This window comes from Oncorhynchus clarkii, chromosome 7 (assembly GCF_045791955.1).
Source record: "Oncorhynchus clarkii lewisi isolate Uvic-CL-2024 chromosome 7, UVic_Ocla_1.0, whole genome shotgun sequence".
Lineage (NCBI taxonomy): Eukaryota > Metazoa > Chordata > Actinopteri > Salmoniformes > Salmonidae > Oncorhynchus > Oncorhynchus clarkii.
In genome coordinates, this window is record NC_092153.1 from 57,925,117 (window position 1) to 57,945,494 (window position 20,378).

Genomic DNA, 20,378 nt, shown 5'->3' on the forward strand with positions numbered 1-20,378 from the left:
CTGGTTTAGCCTACAGGCCTCGGCTTAAATTATATACATTCATATCAAAAAGTAATCTTATATAGGAAGACTATAAATGCTCCAAATACTTCCAGAGTTTTGAGCAAATATATACAGCACGTTTGTTTTTACATGCTTCTTAATGCTTTGTTCCCTCATTATCTTTATTTGTAAATCCTTCTACCTGTAAAGAGATCAACAAGACCTTTCTTGACTTCATCTGGAAAAATAAGTCTCACAAACAAAAAAAGTCAGTTCTCTCTAATAAAGAAGGTATGGACCCAGCTAGCACAGTGGATCTGGGCCGATTCCGTCTGAGAGTAGTGGCACTCGGCAAACGTCATGTGGCCCCGAGTCTGGGCCGCCTTCAGCAGTATTACTTATGGCTAGGATGCAGGGATTGAGCTCGGGGCAATTTCCCATGTGAATTATCTGGCCCAAATGTATTACTTGGGGCTCGGACCAATTGGGGCTACATTCTGGCAGATGACTACACAGGCTGCTTTATATAATTAATTAACATTTCATTATTTATTTATTTGTCCATATTTTCCTCATTGTTTCTGTGATAAAAAAAATACAATTAACATTTCAATTAAATTCTTTAAGAGTCCTGTGTAGTATTTGAGTATTTTGATACTTTGTGCAATGCAATTGATATACATTAAAATCTTTGTGAATGGAACTTCCTGAGTGGCAGCGGTCTAAGACACTGAGTTGCAGTGCAAACTGCGTTTCTACAGATGCTGGGTCAAGACTCGTGCCGGCCGCGACCGGGAGACCCATGAGGCGATGCACAATTGGCCCAGAGTTGTCAGAGTTATGGGAGGATTTTTCCCGGCCAGGATGTCCTTGTTCCATCGTGCTGTAGCAACTCCTGTGGCGGGCGAGGCGCATGCACGCTGACACGGTCACCAGGTGTATGGTGTTTCCTCCGAGACTAAAAGGTTTTTTTGTGGATGGGTATAATCTGTATGTATATTTAAAATGACTAAATCGGGCTTCTGGTAAGACGCCGGCAAAGTGGGCTGAATTCTGGTAGACGGAAACGGCCCGATGTACTTGGGCCGATTCTGGGCAGTCATTCATTTTGATTCCAGGCCTAGTCAGACACCCTCAATCAGTTCCGGTCCCCCGGAAGAGGGCCGTTTCTGGGCCAATTCCTCATTGCTAGCTGGGGAAGTGCTGGATTTAGTTGAAAACCAATTGGTTGAAAAGATGTTTGGTCAATACTGAATCAATTTGGCATTTCATTCCAAACAATGTGTTTAATAAGTTGGGAGGTCTTACATTTTTACTGAAATGTAATTATATTCCTGAAAGAATACCTGCTAAATAAGTTGGGAGGTCTTACATTTTTACTGAAATGTAATTATATTCCTGAAAGAATACCTGCTAAATTGGCTATGTTTCACCAACAAGCTTTAATGGCCTGCACAATTTTTCCCCACATAAAGCTATTTTGTGGAATAATTCAGACATATCTGTAAGGAATAAGTCATTGTTCTACCCTAGCTGGCATGGGAGAAATATTGACTTTGTTCTTGATGTTTTTGACAACGGGTAATATTGTTGCATATGAACAATTTATAACATTCAATGAGTTTCCAATACCTTTCAGAGAGTTTATTTCTGTGATCAAAGCCATTTCCAGTGGTCTAACTAGTGGGGTGGCAGGTAGCCTAGTGGTTAGAGCGTTGGTCCAGTAATTGAAAGGTTGCTACATCAAATCCCCGAGCTGACAAGGTAAACATCTGTGGTTTTGCCCCTGAACAAGGCAGTTAACCCACTGTTCCTAGTCCGTCAATGTAAATAAGAATTTGTTAACTGACTTGCCTATTTAAATAAAGCTTAAATAAAAACTACACTAATGAAAACTCATCTTAGCTTTGGTGATGATCACAGAGCTTATCCAGAACTCAGTTTGGAAGGCGTGGGTTCCAGATGAGGCTACAGGAGATGGTGGTGGTGGAGGAGGTGGACAACACTGGACATCATCTTCACTGAGCAATGCTCAGTGGTGGAAAAAGTACCCAATTGTCATACTTGAGTAAAAGTATTGTTATCTTAATAGAAAGTTACTTGAGTAAAACTGAAAGTCACCCAGTAAAATACTACTTGAGTAAAAGCCAAAGTATTTGGTTCTAAATATATTTAAGTATCAAAAGTAAAAGTATAAATCATTTCAAATCCCTTATATTAAGCAAAGCCACGGGCACACTCAAACATAATTTACAAACGATGCATTTGTATTTAGTGAGCCTGCCAGATCAGAGGCAGTAGGGATGACCACGTGTTCTCTTGATAAGTGCGTGAATTAGATAAATTTTCCTGTCCTGCTAAGCATTCATCATGTAACAAGTACGTTTGGGTGTCAGGGAAAATGTATGGAGTAAAAAGTACATTATTTTCTTTAGGAATGTAGTGAAGTAAAAGTTTTCCATAATATAAATAATGTACAGATACCCCCCAAAATTACTTAAGTAGTACTTTAAAGTATTTTCTACCACTGGCAATGATCAAATGTAGAACATGTACAAGTAAGTATCCCATATTAGGTACTACTACTTGGATAGATAGGAGGCAGAGGTTGCAAGCACAGAGGTAGATACTGTGTACTGTATGTTTGCAAGTAATGATTTGGCAGTGACTGCGCAACCCAAAGACACATTGTGTGACACACTGAACAGACAGTGTACCCTTTCTCCTCATAGGAACTACTCAAATGAGTTGGACTTGTTGCAGAGTTACTGTCATGTTGCTGAGTTGTCCCGATTCTTCTGCCTTCTCCCGAAGTGTGCACTTGCATACTTCCATGATGAGGAGTTTGCAAGTGCACACCTTAAGAGAAGGGTGGAGAATTGGGATGTAGCCCTCATGTTCTCTCAACCACCTATATGCCTATTCCTGTAGAAGAGGCAACAGAAATATTACAAAGAGGGGATTCGATTAAGCTGGTCCGTGTGGGCGGAGATTGTACCGGATGAAAAGTGATTGTTTTGAAAATGGGGCTGTCTCGTGGGCGTGTGCTGGGTGCGCCGTTCAAAGCCCACGGCAATGTCGGCTCAAAACAAAGTGACGTGAAGAACGTGGTTCTCATTCTCATGGTTTATCATTCAGTGTGTTCACATGCAAGGTGTTGTTTGATCTTGGTATAAAATGTACTTTATCTGCCTTCCCAAGAAAAATTCTAACATATACTTTATGGAAAATACATAATGTTTCTTTTTTTTCTTCTTTTTTTTATTTTACCCCTTTTTCTCCCCAATTTCATGGTATCCAATTGTTGTAGTAGCTACTATCTCTTGTCTCAACTCCCGTACGGGCTCGGGAGAGACGAAGGCTGAATGTCATGCGTCCTCCGATACACAACCCAACCAGCCGTACTGCTTCCAGCCGTACCGCATCCAACCCGGAAGCCAGCCGCACCAATGTGTCGGAGGCTACACCGTGCACCTGGCAACCTTGGCTAGCGCGCACTGCGCCCGGCCCGCCACAGGAGTCGCTGGTGCGCGATGAGACAAGGAGATCCCTACCGACCAATCCCTCCCTAACCCGGACGACGCTAGGCCAATTGTGCGTCGCCCCACGGACCTCCCGACAGAGCCTGGGCGCGAACCCAGGGACGCTGCAGTACAGCGCCCTTAACCACTGCGCCACCCGGGAGGCCTATAATGTATGTTTCTGAATGATAATAAGAACAGCCCTTAGCCATATACATTGGCCATATACCACACCTCCTCATGCTTTATTGCTTAATTATTTACACTGTGTACACAAAACATTAAGAACACTTTCCTAATATTGAGTTGCAACCCCCTTTTGCCCTCAGAACAGCCTCAATTAATCAGGGCATGGATTCTACAAGGTGTTGAAAGCATTCCACAAGGATGCTGGCCCATGTTAACTCCAATGCTTCCCACAGTTGTGTCAAGTTGGCTGGATGTCCTTTGGGTGGTGGACCATTCTTGATACACATGGGAAACTGTTGAGCTTGAAAAACCCAACAGCGATGCAGTTCTTGACACACTCAAACCGGTGCGCCTCGCATCTACTACCATAAATATTAAATATATGTCTAGTTTCTGCCAATATCCAGCTACTTCGCACAGCCATTGAAGAAGAGTGGGACAACATTGCACAGGCCACCATCAACAGCCTGATCAACTCTATGCAAAGGTGATGTGTCACGCTGTATGAGGCAAACGGTGGTCACACTAAATACTGATTTGTTTGTGATCCACGCCTCTCTTTTTTAAGGTATCTGAGACCAAGAGATGCATATCTGTATTCCCTGTCATGTGAAATCCATAGATTACGGTCTATTTTATTTATTTCAATCGACTGATTTCCTAATATGAACTGTAAATCTATGGATTTCAGATGACTAGGCAGGGGTGCACTTGGGAGCCAGGTCCAGCCAACCAAAAAAGTTTTCCCCCACAAAAGGGGTCAGAAATACTCCTCAGTTTCAACAGCTGTCTGGGTGGCTGGTCTCAGACGATCCCGCAGGTGAAGAAGCCAGATGTGGAGGTCCTGGACTGGTGTGGGTACACATGGTTTTCGGTTATGAGGCTGGTTTGATGTACTGCCAAATTCTCCAAAACGACATTGGAGGTGACTTATGGTAGAGAAATTAACGTTACATTCTCTGGCAAAAGCTCTGGTGGAACATTTCTGCAGTCAGCATGCCAATTGCAGGCTCCCTCAAAACTTGATACATCTATGGCATTGTGTTGTGTGATCATAGCTTTCAAACTACAAAAGCTATGATCACTACAAAGATGGTTGACTCGGTTCTAGTCCTTAGGAATCTATGCAGTAATTTGTTTATGTATTATTTCTTACATTGTTAGCCCAGAAAATCTTAAGTGTTATTACATACAGCCGGGAAGAACTATTGGATTTCAGAGCGACGTCAACTTACCAACATTATGAACAGGAATACGTCTTTCCCGAAGCGGCTCCTTTGTTTGGACCTCCACCCTGGACATTGGATCTAATTCCAGAAGCTGAACCAAAACAACGTCATCGCCACAGGAGAGGCAGACGGAGCAGCCTCCTGGTCAGACTTAGAAAGCGAGCACACCGTTCACCGCTTCCGAGCATATTTGTCGCCAATGTCCAGTCTCTAGACAACAAGGTGGATGAAATTAGGGCATGATTAGCCTTCCAGAGAAACATCAGAGATTGTAACATTCTCTGTTTCACGGAAACATAGCTCACTCGGGATATGTTGTCAGAGATGGTACAGCCACCGTGTTTCTTCATGCGTAGCGCCGTCATCTCTCTGGTAAGAAGAAGGGCGGGGGTGTATGCCACATGATTAACGACTCATGGTTTAACAATAACAACATATAGGAACTCAAATCCTTTTGTTCACCCGATCTAGAATTCCTTACAATCAAATGCCGAGTCACAGCCGTGTATATCCGACCACGACTTAATCTTGCTCATACCATCCTATAGGCAGAAACTGAAACAGGATGTAGCCGTGACTAGAACCATTCAACGCTGGTCTGACCAATCGGAATCCACGCTTCATGATTGTTTTGATCACTTGGACTGGAAAATGTTCCAGGAAGCCTCAGACAATAACATTGATTTATACGCCGACTCGGGGAGTGAGTTTATTAGGAAGTGCACAGAAGATGTTGTACCCACTGTGACTATTAAAACCTACCCCAACCAGAAACCGTGGATAGATGGCGGAATACACGCACAACTGAAAGAGCAAACCACCACATTCAACCACGGAAAGAGGTCGAGGAATATGGACGAATATAAACAGTGTAGTTATTCCCTCCGCAAGGCAATCAAACAAGCTAAATGTTAGTATAGGGACAAAATGGAGTTGCAATTCAACGGCCTAGACACAAAACATATGTGGCAGGGTCTACAGGTAATTACGGACTACAAAAGGAAAACCAACCACGTCACGGACACCGATGTCTTGCTTCCAGACAAGCTAAACACCTTCTTTGCCCACTTTGAGGATAATACAGTGCCACTAACGTGGCCCGCTACCAAGGACTGCGGGCCTCCCACCTCCTTCTCCATTGGCCCCAAATATAACTGAACTAAATTACTATCACCCCATAGCACTCACTTCTGTCATCATGAAGTGCTTTGAGAGACTTGTCAAGGACCATATCACCTCCACCCTACCTGCCACCCTAGACCCACTTCAGTTTGCATACCGCTCCAACAGGTCCACAGACAAATCAATTGCTATCACACCGCACACTGCCCTATCCCATCTGGACAAGAGGAATACCTATGTAAGAATGCTGTTCATTGTCTACAGTTCAGCATTCAACACCATAGAACCCTCCAAGCTCATCATTAATATTACACAATCGAGAGCATCCTGTGGGGCTGTATCACCGCCTGGTACGGCAACTGCACTGCCCTCAACCGCAAGGCTCTCCAGAGGGTAGTAAGGTCTGCACAACGCATCACCGGGGGAAAACTACCTGCCCTCCAGGACACCTACACACCACCCGATGTCACAGGAAGGCCATAAAAATCATCAAGGACAACAACCACCCGAGCCACTGCCTGTTCACCCCGCTATCATCCAGAAGGCGAGGTCAGTACAGGTGCATCAAAGCAGGGACCGAGAGACTGAAAAACAGCTTCTATCTTCTAAGGCCATCAGACTGTTAAACAGCCACCACTAACATTGAGTGGCTGCTGCCATACATGTAAAAAATGTATCACTAGCCACTTTAAACAATGCCACTTAATATAATGTTTACATACCCTACATTACTCATCTCATATGTATATACTGTACTCAATACCATCTACTGCATCTTGCCTATGCCATTCTGTACCATCACTCATTCATATATTTTTATGTACATGTTCTTCATCCCTTTACACTTGTGTGTATAAGGTAGTAGTTGTGGAATTGTTAGGTTAAATTACTCGTTGGTTATTACTGCATTGTCGGAACTAGAAGAACAAGCATTTCGCTACACTTGCATTAACATCTGCTAACCATGTGTATGCGACAAATAAAATTAGATTTGATCATCGCTAAGAGTGGGCAACATTTAGTTTTGACTATTACACTGATGAGACAGCACCAACTTTTTGAAGGCTCTAGATTTTAAACAACAGATTCATATTTTTACTAAGATTAATATTTTTACTGTTAATGCGACAGGTTGAAATTATTAGATTACTGGAAAGGGGTTATGGGTTTGTTTATTGTTTATTGTAGGTGTCGATTTCACTTAATGAAACACTGTAGTATCTGAGTGTTTTGAGTAGGATTCTTCCTTCCGGGACTAATGGAAGTCCCCTACAGTATGTATGTTCAGGGAGACATAGGAGATCGCGTCTCAAACAACTTTTTATTAAATGCCTGGGATCAAATATCACTGATTCCTTATGCTGAGAAATGTACCACATTTGCGACAGAAAAAAAGTACTACATTTAGATGGGTAACAGGAACAGTCTAAGGTGAAACAGCTATCACAAATGTTGTTGGACATTGGTCTAGTAATGATACCAGGATAATTTGACATGGTTATGGAAAAGAGAGACCAGTCATATAATATGGGAGTGAATTGTTGACTTGGTGGCGAGATACATGTTGCAGTGTCCAAGGGTAGCATATGCTAAATTAAGAGCACATAAACATTGAGGTAGATTAAAACAAATGATGAATGATCTGAGGGAGTACAGTGGGCCTATCATTATTATCAGGTTTTGTTTGTAGTTTAAACTTTTGGGTTGCTGAAATGGTGTAGTATAGTGAAGGCTAACAAAATGTTGTTTTTCCGGGAAAATGGGGGTTTCGTGTAGAGGTCGACCGATTAATCGGAATGGCCGAATAATTAGGGACGATTTTCAAGTTTTCATAACAATCGGTAATCGGCATTTTTGGACACCGATTATGGCCGATTACATTGCACTCAATGAGGAGACTGCGTGGCAGGCTGACTACCTGTTACGTGAGTGCAGCAAGGAGCCAAGGTAAGTTGCTAGCTAGCATTAAACTTATCTTATAAAAAACTATCAATCTTAACATAATCACAAGTTAACTACACATGGTTGATGATATTACTAGTTTATCCTGCGTTGCATATAATCGATGCGGTGCCTGTTAATTTATCATCGAATCACAGCCTACTTCACCAAATGGGTGATGATTTAACAAGCGCGTCCGTGAAAAAAGCTCTGTCGTTGCACCAATGTGTACCAAACCATAAACATCAATGCCTTTCTTTAAAATCAATACACAAGTATATATTTTTAAACCTACATATTTAGTTAATATTGCCTGCTAACATTAATTTCTATTAACTAGGGAAATTGTCACTTCTCTTGCGTTCTGTGCAAGCAGAGTCAGGGTATATGCAGCAGTTTGGGCCACCTGGCTCGTTGCGAACTGTGTGAAGACCATTTCTTCCTAACAAAGACCGTAATTAATTTGCCAGAATTGTACATAATTATGACATAACACTGAAGGTTGTGCAATGTAACAGCAATATTTAGACTTAGGGATGCCACCTGTTAGATAGAATACGTAAAGGTTCTGTATTTCATTGAAAGAATGAATGTTTTGTTTTCGAAATAATAGTTTCCGGATTTGGCCATATTAATGACCTACGGCTCGTATTTCTGTGTTTATTATATTATAATTAAGTCTATGATTTGATATTCGATAGAGCAGTCTGACTGAGCGGTGGTAGGCAGCAGCAGGCTCGTAAGCATTCATTCAAACAGCACTTTCCTGCATTTGCCAGCAGCTCTTCGCTGCGCTTCAAGCATTGCGCTGTTTATGCCTTCAAGCCTATCAACTCCCGAGATTAGGTTGGCAATACTATAGTGCCTATAAGAACATCCAATAGTCATAAGGTATATGAAAAACAAATGGTAGAGAGAAATAGTCCTATAATTCCTATAATAACTACAACCTAAAACTTCTTACCTGGGAATATTGAAGACTCATGTAAAAACGGAACCACCAGCTTTCATATGTTCTCATGTTCTGAGCAAGGAACTTAAACGTTAGCTTTTTTACATGGCACATATTGCACTTTTACTTTCTTCGCCAACACTTTTTTGCGTTATTTAAACCAAATTGACATGTTTCATTATTTATTTGAGATTAAATTGATTTTGATGTATTATATTAAGTTAAAAGTGTTAATTTAGTATTGTTGTAATTGTCATTTATTTACAAATATATATATATTTATTAAATAAATAAATCGGTCGACCTCTAGTTTCATGGTCACTCTTTGAAATGTTTCCCGGGGCTATGGTCTTGATGAGAGCAGTGAGTGAGATTGATGCCATAAATTACCAAATGTTTGTTGTTTGTTTTTACTTTAAGGTTTGCAAATACACCCACTCCCACACTTGTTATGACTATTTGTTGGTGTTTTAAAAATACTGTTTGATTTATGTGTTCTATTTCCTTTGGGTTTAGTGAGTTGTCCCATCTGTCTTAGAGCTAAGGTATCTTGAAGGTGCACACACACACGGAAGTGTTTATTTCCTGAGTTTTAATTAAACACATTCATTATTTTGATAAAGAAATGTACTGGAAACCTGGGATACGACATGTATGAAATGTTTGACTGTTTTTCATTAAATTTGTCTAATATAGTGTCTAAACACTTATTTTAAGGGTTTGTATGACCTTTGACCTCTGTCCTGACTTTCCAGTGTGGTTTGATCACCCTCACTGGAAAGCCATTTGGATAATGAATTTGTCATTTGTAAAACTGATTTGAAGGTCATTTGTATTATTGATAATTATGAATATTATAGTTCTTAGCCATATTTGTGATTTGGACCAATGTGAAGGAGAGGGCGTTGCCTTTGACTAAGGGTAGGCTGCCTTAAGTCTATTTTCCTATGACCGTATGGGTACAATTATTTTTCTTTATAGAGTTCTTAAGGGTAGTTATTTGAATTTGATTTTGTTACTTGCAATTATTTTATTTTTTGACCAGTTGTAGTGTTTTTTAAATGTATTTATTTAATTTACATATGGGGAGTTATGTGTCAAAATGGAAGAGGTAAGTCCTCTGAGGTTTTGGATTGAAGTTTACACACCTTGAGTGATACGTAGGAGTGTATAGAGTGATATGTGAAGAAGTGTAATTTTGTGTTGTCTGTTCTGTTTTGATACAAACCTCACCATATTAGGTCTGCTGGATTGTTGGGATTTCTCCCGATGGGTTATAGGTCTAACATCCTGATCCTGTGGCTCTATGCTGAAGTTGACAGTGTGATGAGGAGTATAAGCCAAATTGAATTTTTTTTATTTATTTTTTAAATAGAATGTGTCGTTATTCTCTTTGACACGTTTTAGTATTAATACATTGGTATTAAGTATAATTAGTAAAAGTAATAATTTATATAGTTAATGCTTGTCTGGATTTCCTGAATCAAAATTGAACTGAACTGTTGTTCTGATCGGTCCTCTCGAGGTTATCGTGAGAACTCAGTCGGTGTCTTAATGCATGGAAGAGATAATTGGACCGAACAGTGCGTGTACCTCAAAACCCGCTCTAACTGGCTGAAGAAGAGCGACAAAGGCGTTCAATACAACCCTGTCCCCACCACTTCTATTGAGAGTCCTAAGCCAGCAACCGGTGTACAGCATCCGACCGGAGCGATCAACTGCTTTTCTCATGTCTTTTCTCTGAGGATTGTAACCGGAGTCCACATGGAGTGAGCATGGGTAGAAATCTGTTCCAAACTTCTCTTATGTTGCTGGTATACTGGCTGACAAACGGACAAGACATAATGGGTGGTAAAGGTAATGGCGGCTTAGGTGAGACTTTGAAATTGGGACATTATTATGGGCCATCCACTTCAGCTATCTGAAGAAGACGCCAGAGGATGGAGTGCCTGAAGGGGGGGGGGGGGGGGGGGTTAGATTTAGACTTTTGGGGTATCAGGTTGATTGTAGAGGTCTACACACTACATAAAATCATAGTAATTTAGATTAAGAATTCATTAAGATACTGATCTGTATTATAATCGTGATTAGAAAGTTAATAGAATTATGGGATAATTATACTGGATGTTAATATAAAATGTACATTCTGCAAATGTTGACATGTGTTAAATTGAGGTGTTTTGACTGAGTGATAGAACCAATTTGAAATCACTGAGCAATGTCATTCTACATTTTGGTTGGATAATTGTGTTTTTGATTTGGAAACTGAAAGATTTTTTTTTTTAAACTGAAGGATTGATTTAGAGTTTATTATTTTAATGCTTCTTAATTGCTTCACTCATAGTTATTATGGATTGATTGTTTTGATTGCTGTTATGACCTAAAGATGTTGACACTATTCTCAGCATGCCCTGTTGAATGGAGAGGGTGAACTCTGATCCGGAGAGTGAAAATGATCCTAATCTATTTGATCTATAGGCATTACCTTATAAATAGTGGAATCATGATGCTGGTCTTGGGTCATGTTCATTAGGCACCAACAGAATACATTTTACTGAAACCAGGAGTCACTACCTGGATTTGCCCAACAAGATATGTTAATTTTAGTTTCTGGGATGGAAATAGTTATTTCCATCATCCTGATCTATTGGAGTGTGATAGATAACTAAAGCTGCTTTTATTAAATTGTTGCATTATGCATTAAATATGTGCTTTTCACGGTCTATGAAGATATAGCTTTGAATCTCAAACTGTATGCATCTTCTGTTTTTCTTCATGGGTTCGTGCAGGTAACTGTATCCTGACCTCCACAGACAAGTTGCTAGAATGCTTAGAAAATGTGTTGGAGGTTGAAATGGGAGACATCATTAAGTTTCTTGGAAGCAGGCTGACACAGTGCTATAGCAGTTGGTCACGTGCAGGAACCCATGCAATGAGTTATTGCTTTTATGCTTCTTGTTTTATGAAAAATGTATGCATTTTCTACGTGAGATAATGTTCTTAAATCTTGTAAATTTTCTTTTAAAATTGAGAGAATTCTCAAAAATGGGGGATTATGGTGGAAGTTACAAGCTGGTTATAATACTTTAATTGCATCAAATGGTTGTATTATGCAACAGAATAGAGGGTTCTTTTAACTCTCTATTGTGTCTGTGTGAACTGAAAGTGGGCCTCTGGGAGATAACACTGACGGGAGATTTATGTCTTTGGGGATACTGCATTCCAGAGCATGAGTTAATGTTTCTCTTCTATACGGAACTAGGGAGACATGGCTCCAGTATGGCGTTGGGGGGCCAGACACTGGTCTCTACGATGAAAACACAATGAAGCAGACACTGTCTGCTGTGAATTATAATTATCTTTCATACAAATCTTAACCTTGTGACCCATTCCATAAATCTGTTGTGTGTTATGTAGACTGAAGGAGGATGGACTTTGCTATAAAATGCTGTGGCTCAAACCAGCTTGTTGAGTTCTCAGTGATCACCTCCAAGGGTGATTACCGACCAACTCCATTACTGCACTAATTCAATAATAAAGTTTGATTGTTTTGAAGGAATCTTAAGTCTCCTTTTGATTACAATAATTCCACCACAGGTACCAGAAAGAACAGTTTGACTTGGTTGGCTGGAGTCTGACAATTTTGGTATAGAGGTCCTGGATGGCAGGGAGCTCGGCCCCAGTGATGTACTGGGCCGTACGCACTACCCTCTGTAGCACTACCCTCTGTAGCACCTTGTGGTCGGATGCCAAGCAGTTGCCTTACCAAGTGGTGATGCAGCCAGTCAAAATACTCTCAATTGTGGAGGTGTGTAACTTTTTGAGAATCCGAGGGCATGTCATACCAAATAATGTCCACCTGCCAAAAAGCAGGTGGACACTAGCGTCCGTTGCTATATCAACAGTTTGATGAGCTAATGCGTCGAATTTTGGACCTCATTACAGCCAAAATTCCATTATTTTCATCCCTGCTATGTAAACAAAGCTTATTTCCACGACAATTTCATTGATTAAGATGAAAACATTACTTTGAACTACTTTGTGTTCCGTAACATTTCAACAACAGTCATGTTCTTGGTTTTAGAAATATCAAAAGAAAACGTGTAAACTGCATATTCATTTACCTTTCAGATCGCAAAGTGAGCTCCCATGAAGCTATTAACACTTCATTACTGTGAAAATCAGTTAAAGTCATACACTGGCTCCTCTGACTGGAATATTTTGAGCTTCCCTTGTCTTACTAAAGTATGCCATTAGTCCTATTATGATTATTTTTCCCTACCTCCATCACATGGTATAGCTCAGTAATACAGCAGTACACTTGTGGTGGAATATAATACAGGACAGACAGTTGAATAATGTTGAACTCACGAATACCAAAAAAGGAATTACAACAAATAATTAAATGAACAGCCTGTGGGGGAGAAAAAGGGGTACATATAAGTAAAGTGATTTAAAAAAAAATCCTTTATCTCAATTCTGGTGTGTGGGATAGAGAAGCTGTGGATGCTACAAGGGGTTCTGCTGGTCACTTTCCCTGTAGTGTATCTCCCTGTGCCTAGGATGATATGTTATGCACAGGTCCCTAAGCAGATTCTATCAAACCATATGACATTAACAGTAGCTGTAGATAATGTCATGAAAAGTGGGATCTTGGAGGGTGGTTGATCATGGAGGACATCAGGTGGATCAAGGTCTGGGGAAGGGATACGGTATGCATCCCAGAACCCCTAGATCCTGAAGAACAGGAGCAGATTAAAAAGGGAAAGAGAGGCATAGAAGGATGCAGAAAGAAAACACACACAGGTTTACAGGTAGATCCAGGCCTGGTTGAATTGTCCCCATATTACTTACACCAACGCAAGTGCATAGGGTGTAAGGGCTAGGCTTTGATTTGGGATTCCTCATGTCCTCTTTCTTCACCTCATTTTTAAAACAGATTGGAGGAAAATGTCTGAGATTCCTCACCTATAAGGGCTAAAGGACTATTATTCTTAGGTTGCTGGTTTGGTTGAGTGTGTTTGCCTCCAGGCATCAGTCAGAAAGCAATGATGGCAAGGTACAGTGAACGGTTAACTTGTATACTGTTATTCCTCCAAGTAATTTACAACAGGCAGAGTATGTAGAGCTATGGGAGGATCACTAGGAAGGCTACCGCGTGTACCATTGACACATACCTAGGGGTGTGGAAGAGCGAATGTGTGGATTCTCAAGGAAAGAGCAAAATACAGTGCCATTAATATCAGGATAACATACAGTACCAGTCAAAAGTTTAGACACACCTACTCATTCAATGGTTTATTTATTTTTACTATTTTCTACATTGTGGAATAATAGTGAAGACATCAAAACTATGAAATAACACATATAGAATCATGTAGTAACCAAAAAGTGTTGATCAAATCAAAATATATTTTATATTTGAGATTCTTCAAAGTAGCCATCCTTTGCCTTGATGACAGCTTTGCACACTCTTGGCATTCTCTCAACCAGCTTCATGAGGCAGTCACCTGGAATGCATTTCAATTAAAAGGTGTGCCTTAAATTATTTTGTGGAATTTCTTTCATTCTTAATGCGTTTGATCCAATCAGTTGTGTTGGTAGGGGAGGTATACAGAAGATAGCCCTATTTGGTTAAATACCAAGTCCATATTATTGCAAAAACAGCTCAAATGAGGACCGCCACAGGAAAGGAATACCCAGAGTTGCAGCAGAGGATAAGTTCATTAGAGTTACCAGCCCAAATAAATGCTTCACAGAGTTCAAGTAACAGACACATCTCAACATAGCTGTTCAGAGGAGACTGTGCGAATCAGGCGTTCATGGTCGAATTGCTGCAAGGGAAACCCTTACTAAAGGACACCAATAAAAAGAAGAGTCTTGCTTTGGCCAAGAAACACAAGCAATGGACATTAGGCCGGTGGATATCTGCCCTTTGGTCTAATGAGTCCAAATGGTCTTTGTGAGACGCAGAGTAGGTTAACAGATGACCTCCGCATATTTGGTTCCCACTGTGAAGCATGGAGGAGAAGGTGTGATGGTGCTTTGCTGGTGACACCGTCTGTGATTTATTTAGAATTCAAGGCACACTTGACCAGTATGGCTACCACAGTATTCTGCCATCTGATTTGTGCTTATGAGTTGGTGTGTCCAAACATTTGACTGGTACTGTACATATAAATACAATGACATATGACACCATTTAATATATAAACTATAAAAAGGCATCCCTTTAACCATGTTACTACATATAAAGGGCTTAAACTAAAGCACCACTAGGTGGCAGTAGTAACACATTAATGACTAGGACATTAAAAATGACTGAATGGATGGAATATGACTAATTCCTTTAAGGACCCCTGAAAGGGTGGTACCTAATTAAATTTCCAACGTAACATGCTCCGGCGCCATCTTCGGGTTGACCAACTAATAATTACTAACCATCTTATCAGGCAAAATACACTGAAAATACACAGTTACGTGCTATAATACTCAAAATGGTATGCATATAATACACATTGTAAAAATTCCCTTCTAATTGAAATGCACGTTTCAAACACACTGCAGTAATAACCAAACAAAACCATGTGCACTTGTTTACTAAAAGGAATGATGCGTCACACGTAGAATGAGAACAGCTCGAGAGAGGCAACCTTTCGTACAAGTCCACCGTGTGACTTATTTACCGACCTGTCTGTCCCTGTTTTGCTTCTCTTTTACCATGTCGAAGGGTAAATCCATGGTCAGTGGACGGTTCTGAAAATAAATGCATTGTTTGAGTCACCGAGCGGTGGCCTGGAAATAATTAAATCCAATTGTTAGATACTAACACTCCCCTTAAAACATCTTAGGACGCATGAACCACTAGCGGGATACCTACGACAACATCCGGTGAAATTGCAGAGCGCCAAATTCAAAATACAAAAATCGTAATATTAAACACTTATGAAAATACGTGTCTTACATAATTGAAAAGCTTAACTTCTTGTTACTTCTTACAGCTACCCCCTTACTTTTTTCCATTTCCGCCTGAAGACATACCCAAATTAACTGCCTGTAGCTCAGGCTCAGAACCAAGGATATGCATATTCTTGATTTAATTTGAAAGAAAACACTCTGAAGTTTGTGTAAATGTGAATTGAATGTAGGAGAACACAATTGATCTGGTTTAGATAATACAATGAAAAAACCATACGTTTTTTCATTTTTATTGTTGTATCATCATCTTTAAAATGAACAAGACAAAACAAACATTCAGATAGGATGATGGGGACAATTTCAGTGAAAAACATAAGAGGGCAACAGTAGTTGTGCAAAGTTTCAGAATGATAACTTCCAAAATGAGTGTACTACATGACATTTATCATGAAGTCACCCAGGTGAAGTTATACATTTTGAATGGAATAACTATATACAAAATACCAAAATGGTATTCTAACACACACCCCCAAAAAATTGAGAAAAAACATGGAAAAAAATATATACATTTACAAAATAACATTTTCAATATTTGGAAGACCCTCAGTCCTCTACACAATATTGTGCTGCTGATGCCAGGTGCCATAGCAGTCTCTTTCTGCTGTAAAGCAGAGGGTCACCAAGCATGTGGTGCAGGTGATGGGGGACTTCATTTTGCAAAGAACACAGCGACGCCTCCATGCTGTGCCCTTTTGGCCCTTGAGGCACATCCATGCCCGCAGAAATACATTTGGGCAGATGAACACCACTTGTGGCAGGAGCTGGATGAACCAGCTTCAGTGGGGGATGGACACCTTTGCACTGGGGGCTCCCATTCGGATTCAGTGTCGCTGTGAAAGAAAATGTTCAGTTAGAATAGTTTCACATATGAGCCCTGTATCAACAGGTATAATAAACCGATATATATAGAGTACAGGGAACATAAGGTTGAATATATTATTATAGACCTGCTAGATCTACTGTCTCATTTATATTATGACAGACCAGCTAGATCTACTGTCTATTTTATATTATGACATTTCAGCTAGATATACTGTCTCTATTATATTATGACAGACCAGCTAGGCTACCCCCGGGGCGGCAGGGTAGCCTAGTGGTTAGAGTGTTGGACTAGTAACCGGAAGGTTGAAAGTTCAAATCCCTGAGCTGACAAGGTACAAATCTGTCATAACCCACTGTTCCTAGGCCGTCATTGAAAATAAGAATTTGTTCTTAACTGACTTGCCTAGTTAAATAAAGCTAAAAAAGTTATTTTTTTAAAGATCTACTGTCTTTATTATATTACAACAGACCAGCTGTCTACTGTCTCCATTTCACTTTGGCCATTGTTGTGGGCCTGCCCTCCCCTCAACAGCCTCAAATAGGCTATTTCATTTCACAAATAATATTTTAATCAATTAATTATTAATTTCAAACAACGGCATTGGCATGAGAAAGACTTACCAGTCCAAAACGATGTCCTCTCCGTTCCTCCATTTGGGAATCGCTAAATGAATCGTCCTCCAACAAGCTCTGTCTCACTTTCCCGATCAATTTCTTCTAAAATTGTGTATATATGTATATCTAGACTTAGATGTAGCTTTCCCTGACTTAGTCGCCATACTGATTGATATATAAACAGCTGAAGATGCGCTTTACCAAAACAACGCTGTGCGTAACATGCGTTGCTCCTTCCGGTATGAAACTTCAATGGCGAATGACCCTCTTTACGCTGGAGTTTACTACATGGGTTGGTCTTCCAACACATAAAGATTACATATTGCCGTTTACCTCAGCTCATTGGCTATCTACCCAGCTAGATTTCAAGACGATCAGTGGTCATTGGGTTAAAATACAGTCAATCAATGAAACAGCGGTCATATCATTGGTGCACAATGATGTCATTACTTGTTGTCTTCAAATCGGTTTCTTTCAGTCAATACGTCCCGCGAAATGACCCATCACGTTTGGTTGTGTTACAAACAAACCAGTTCATTGCAATGAAACCAAACATGACTGGAAAAGTCACGTTTAGTGTGTGCATTTTCATCGAATGTGTCGTCGAAAATGGAATGAGACGGAATTCACAACAGAAGCGGTTCACAAAATGTTTCATGTTAGGCTATAAAAATAGATTTTATCAAAAAAAAGACCATTCATTGTGTAACAATGAGCATTGGGATTGCAAACAAAGGAGGATCGTCAAAGGTAAACTATTTATTTTACTGCAGTTAGTGATTTTGTTACACCTGTGCTGGTTGAAATAGTTGTTTATGGGGCTCTATCCTCAGATAATCGCATCGTATTCTTTCGCAGTAAATCCTTTTTTAAATCTGACAACGCAGTTGGATTAGCAAGATTCTAGGCTTTCGAAACATGTGAGACACTTGTATTTTCATGAATGTTTAATATGACTATTTATGTAGCGATCACCGTATGTTGTCGAATTTCATCCCGCTAACGGGTTCGGTGCACAGAGAGGTTAATCCAACCGCGTTGTCAGATTTCAAAAAGGCTTTACGGCGAAAGAATACCATGCGATTATCTGAGGACAGCGCCCCACATCAAAATACTTTTTCAACCAGCACAGGCATCACAAAAAAATCACAACTATCAATTAAATAAATCACTTACCTTTGAATATCTTCCTCTGTTTGAAATCCCAAGTGTCCCAGCTACACAATGAATGGTTGTTTTGTTCGATAACGTCCTTCTTTATATCCAAAAAAGTCAGTTTAGTTGGCGCCAAAGATCTCACTCGTTCAACATGCAGACCAACAAATCCAAAAAGTTACCGGTAAAGTTCGTCCAAACAAGTTAAACAATATTTATAATTAATTCTCAGGTACTCTAATATCTAAATAAACAATAAAATTTAAGACGGAGAATAGTATGTTCAATAGGGAAGATAAATAACGAAGAGCGCGCATCTCATTCATGCCCGCAACAAGACTAGATACATGTATCATGACCGAGATACAAAATATCAGTCTAGAAGCTGGGCTAAATAATATTCAAGATATAGCTTAATGAATTGTACGTTTAGTTAACGGCTTAATCTGATTTGTTCAGTGCTATCCGTTTGTATATCAAGTTTTAGATAAAAAAGAAAGAAAGGATACCTGTCGGAGAAGTGTTCGTATTTTTGAGGAGGGGTACGACTGGCAGTCAAAGTTGGAGAGAAAGCAGCCAGTGGTCAGACATAGGAGGGAGGAGGGGTTGGGGTCGAGTCGAGTCGAGTGGGCAGGTTGTTGGCAAATGGACGTCACTAGACGCAGGATTTCGTCTGGAGGAAGAGGAGAGAACCAGTTACAGGATGAGGAAAAGGTAGAGGCAGAATCAGGAGGTAAAAAGATTCAAAAACAAAAGGGAGAGATGATAGGTTTTACATCGTCCAGATATTATTCATTAGTGCAGATTAAGAAGACACTCACTGTTTACTGACTGACATGGTTGAAGTTTCACTCGCTGCAGTGATAGTAGGGATTCCAGAGGAATGGCGCTTTTAAAAAAACAAGGGCAACATACTGTTTGTAATTGAGACATTATGGTATTTTAAAAAATATATAAATTGTGCAATGTAAACACGTAAAATATCTGTTTCTTTTGCCTCCTGATGTTATTTTTGAAAGCTTGGCTCGCATTTCTGTTGTTGCTGGGAGGAAGTTGTTTGAGAGGCCCACACCATGGCAGCCTGGTATGGAACAAAAAAAACAAAGGATAAACTACCTATTATGAATGTAGTAATTCAGCAAGAAATCAATAATTTACACACATACATTGGGTACAGTTATTGCTAAAATAACCTCACTGCAACAGGGTTTCTAATGATCTACTTATAGTCTGAAACCAGCCTCTCTAATGGTAGACCCAGGTACAATCTGATCACTCATGATGACCACAAGATTAATTAATGCAGTTCACCTTTATCCCACATTTTACAGATGATATAGCACTTTTCATATGCTACTCTGTATAAGAGATAGCTATTTAAATCAACTGAATTACAAAGACAAATAATGCAATACAAAGCTTAGCTAGCTAGCTAAATAAAGAGATTTGGAAAAGTGGTCTTACCTCACAGTAGTGTTTGCATCCATCATTTGCAGTATCCATGCTTGCTTGCAGCATGCTCATGCTAGCTAAATCAAGTTTTGCATGCAAGTAAACGTCAATGACCATGCATGGATCATGTTTTGTACTTTATCCAATAATAATCTGAGATTTAAAGATAAAAAATATCATAAATAGTGTAAATAACCTATAACAATGATCTCATTTTACCCTGAATTTTGACTACATGCGCCTCAGGACAATCAGAACATAACAACCAGCATAGCAACGAATGCTATCAATTTTTGTTCTTTCATTACGTAGACTAGGCAGATTTTGGCATGTTCTAGCAACATCCGTAGCAACGGACGTTAATAGGACAGATAGAACAATGAGACTGATATTTCACTGGCTGTATAAATGTAAAGCATC

The 20,378-nt window shown here is 39.9% G+C and overlaps 1 protein-coding gene across 1 annotated transcript in view; it reads right to left on the minus strand.

Moving 5' to 3' along the window:
* The window catches only part of LOC139413545 (6-phosphofructo-2-kinase/fructose-2,6-bisphosphatase 4-like), a 54,754-nt gene that overhangs the window by 25,873 nt on the left and 8,503 nt on the right, over positions 1-20,378 (minus strand). The gene's annotated exons all lie outside the window — the stretch shown is intronic.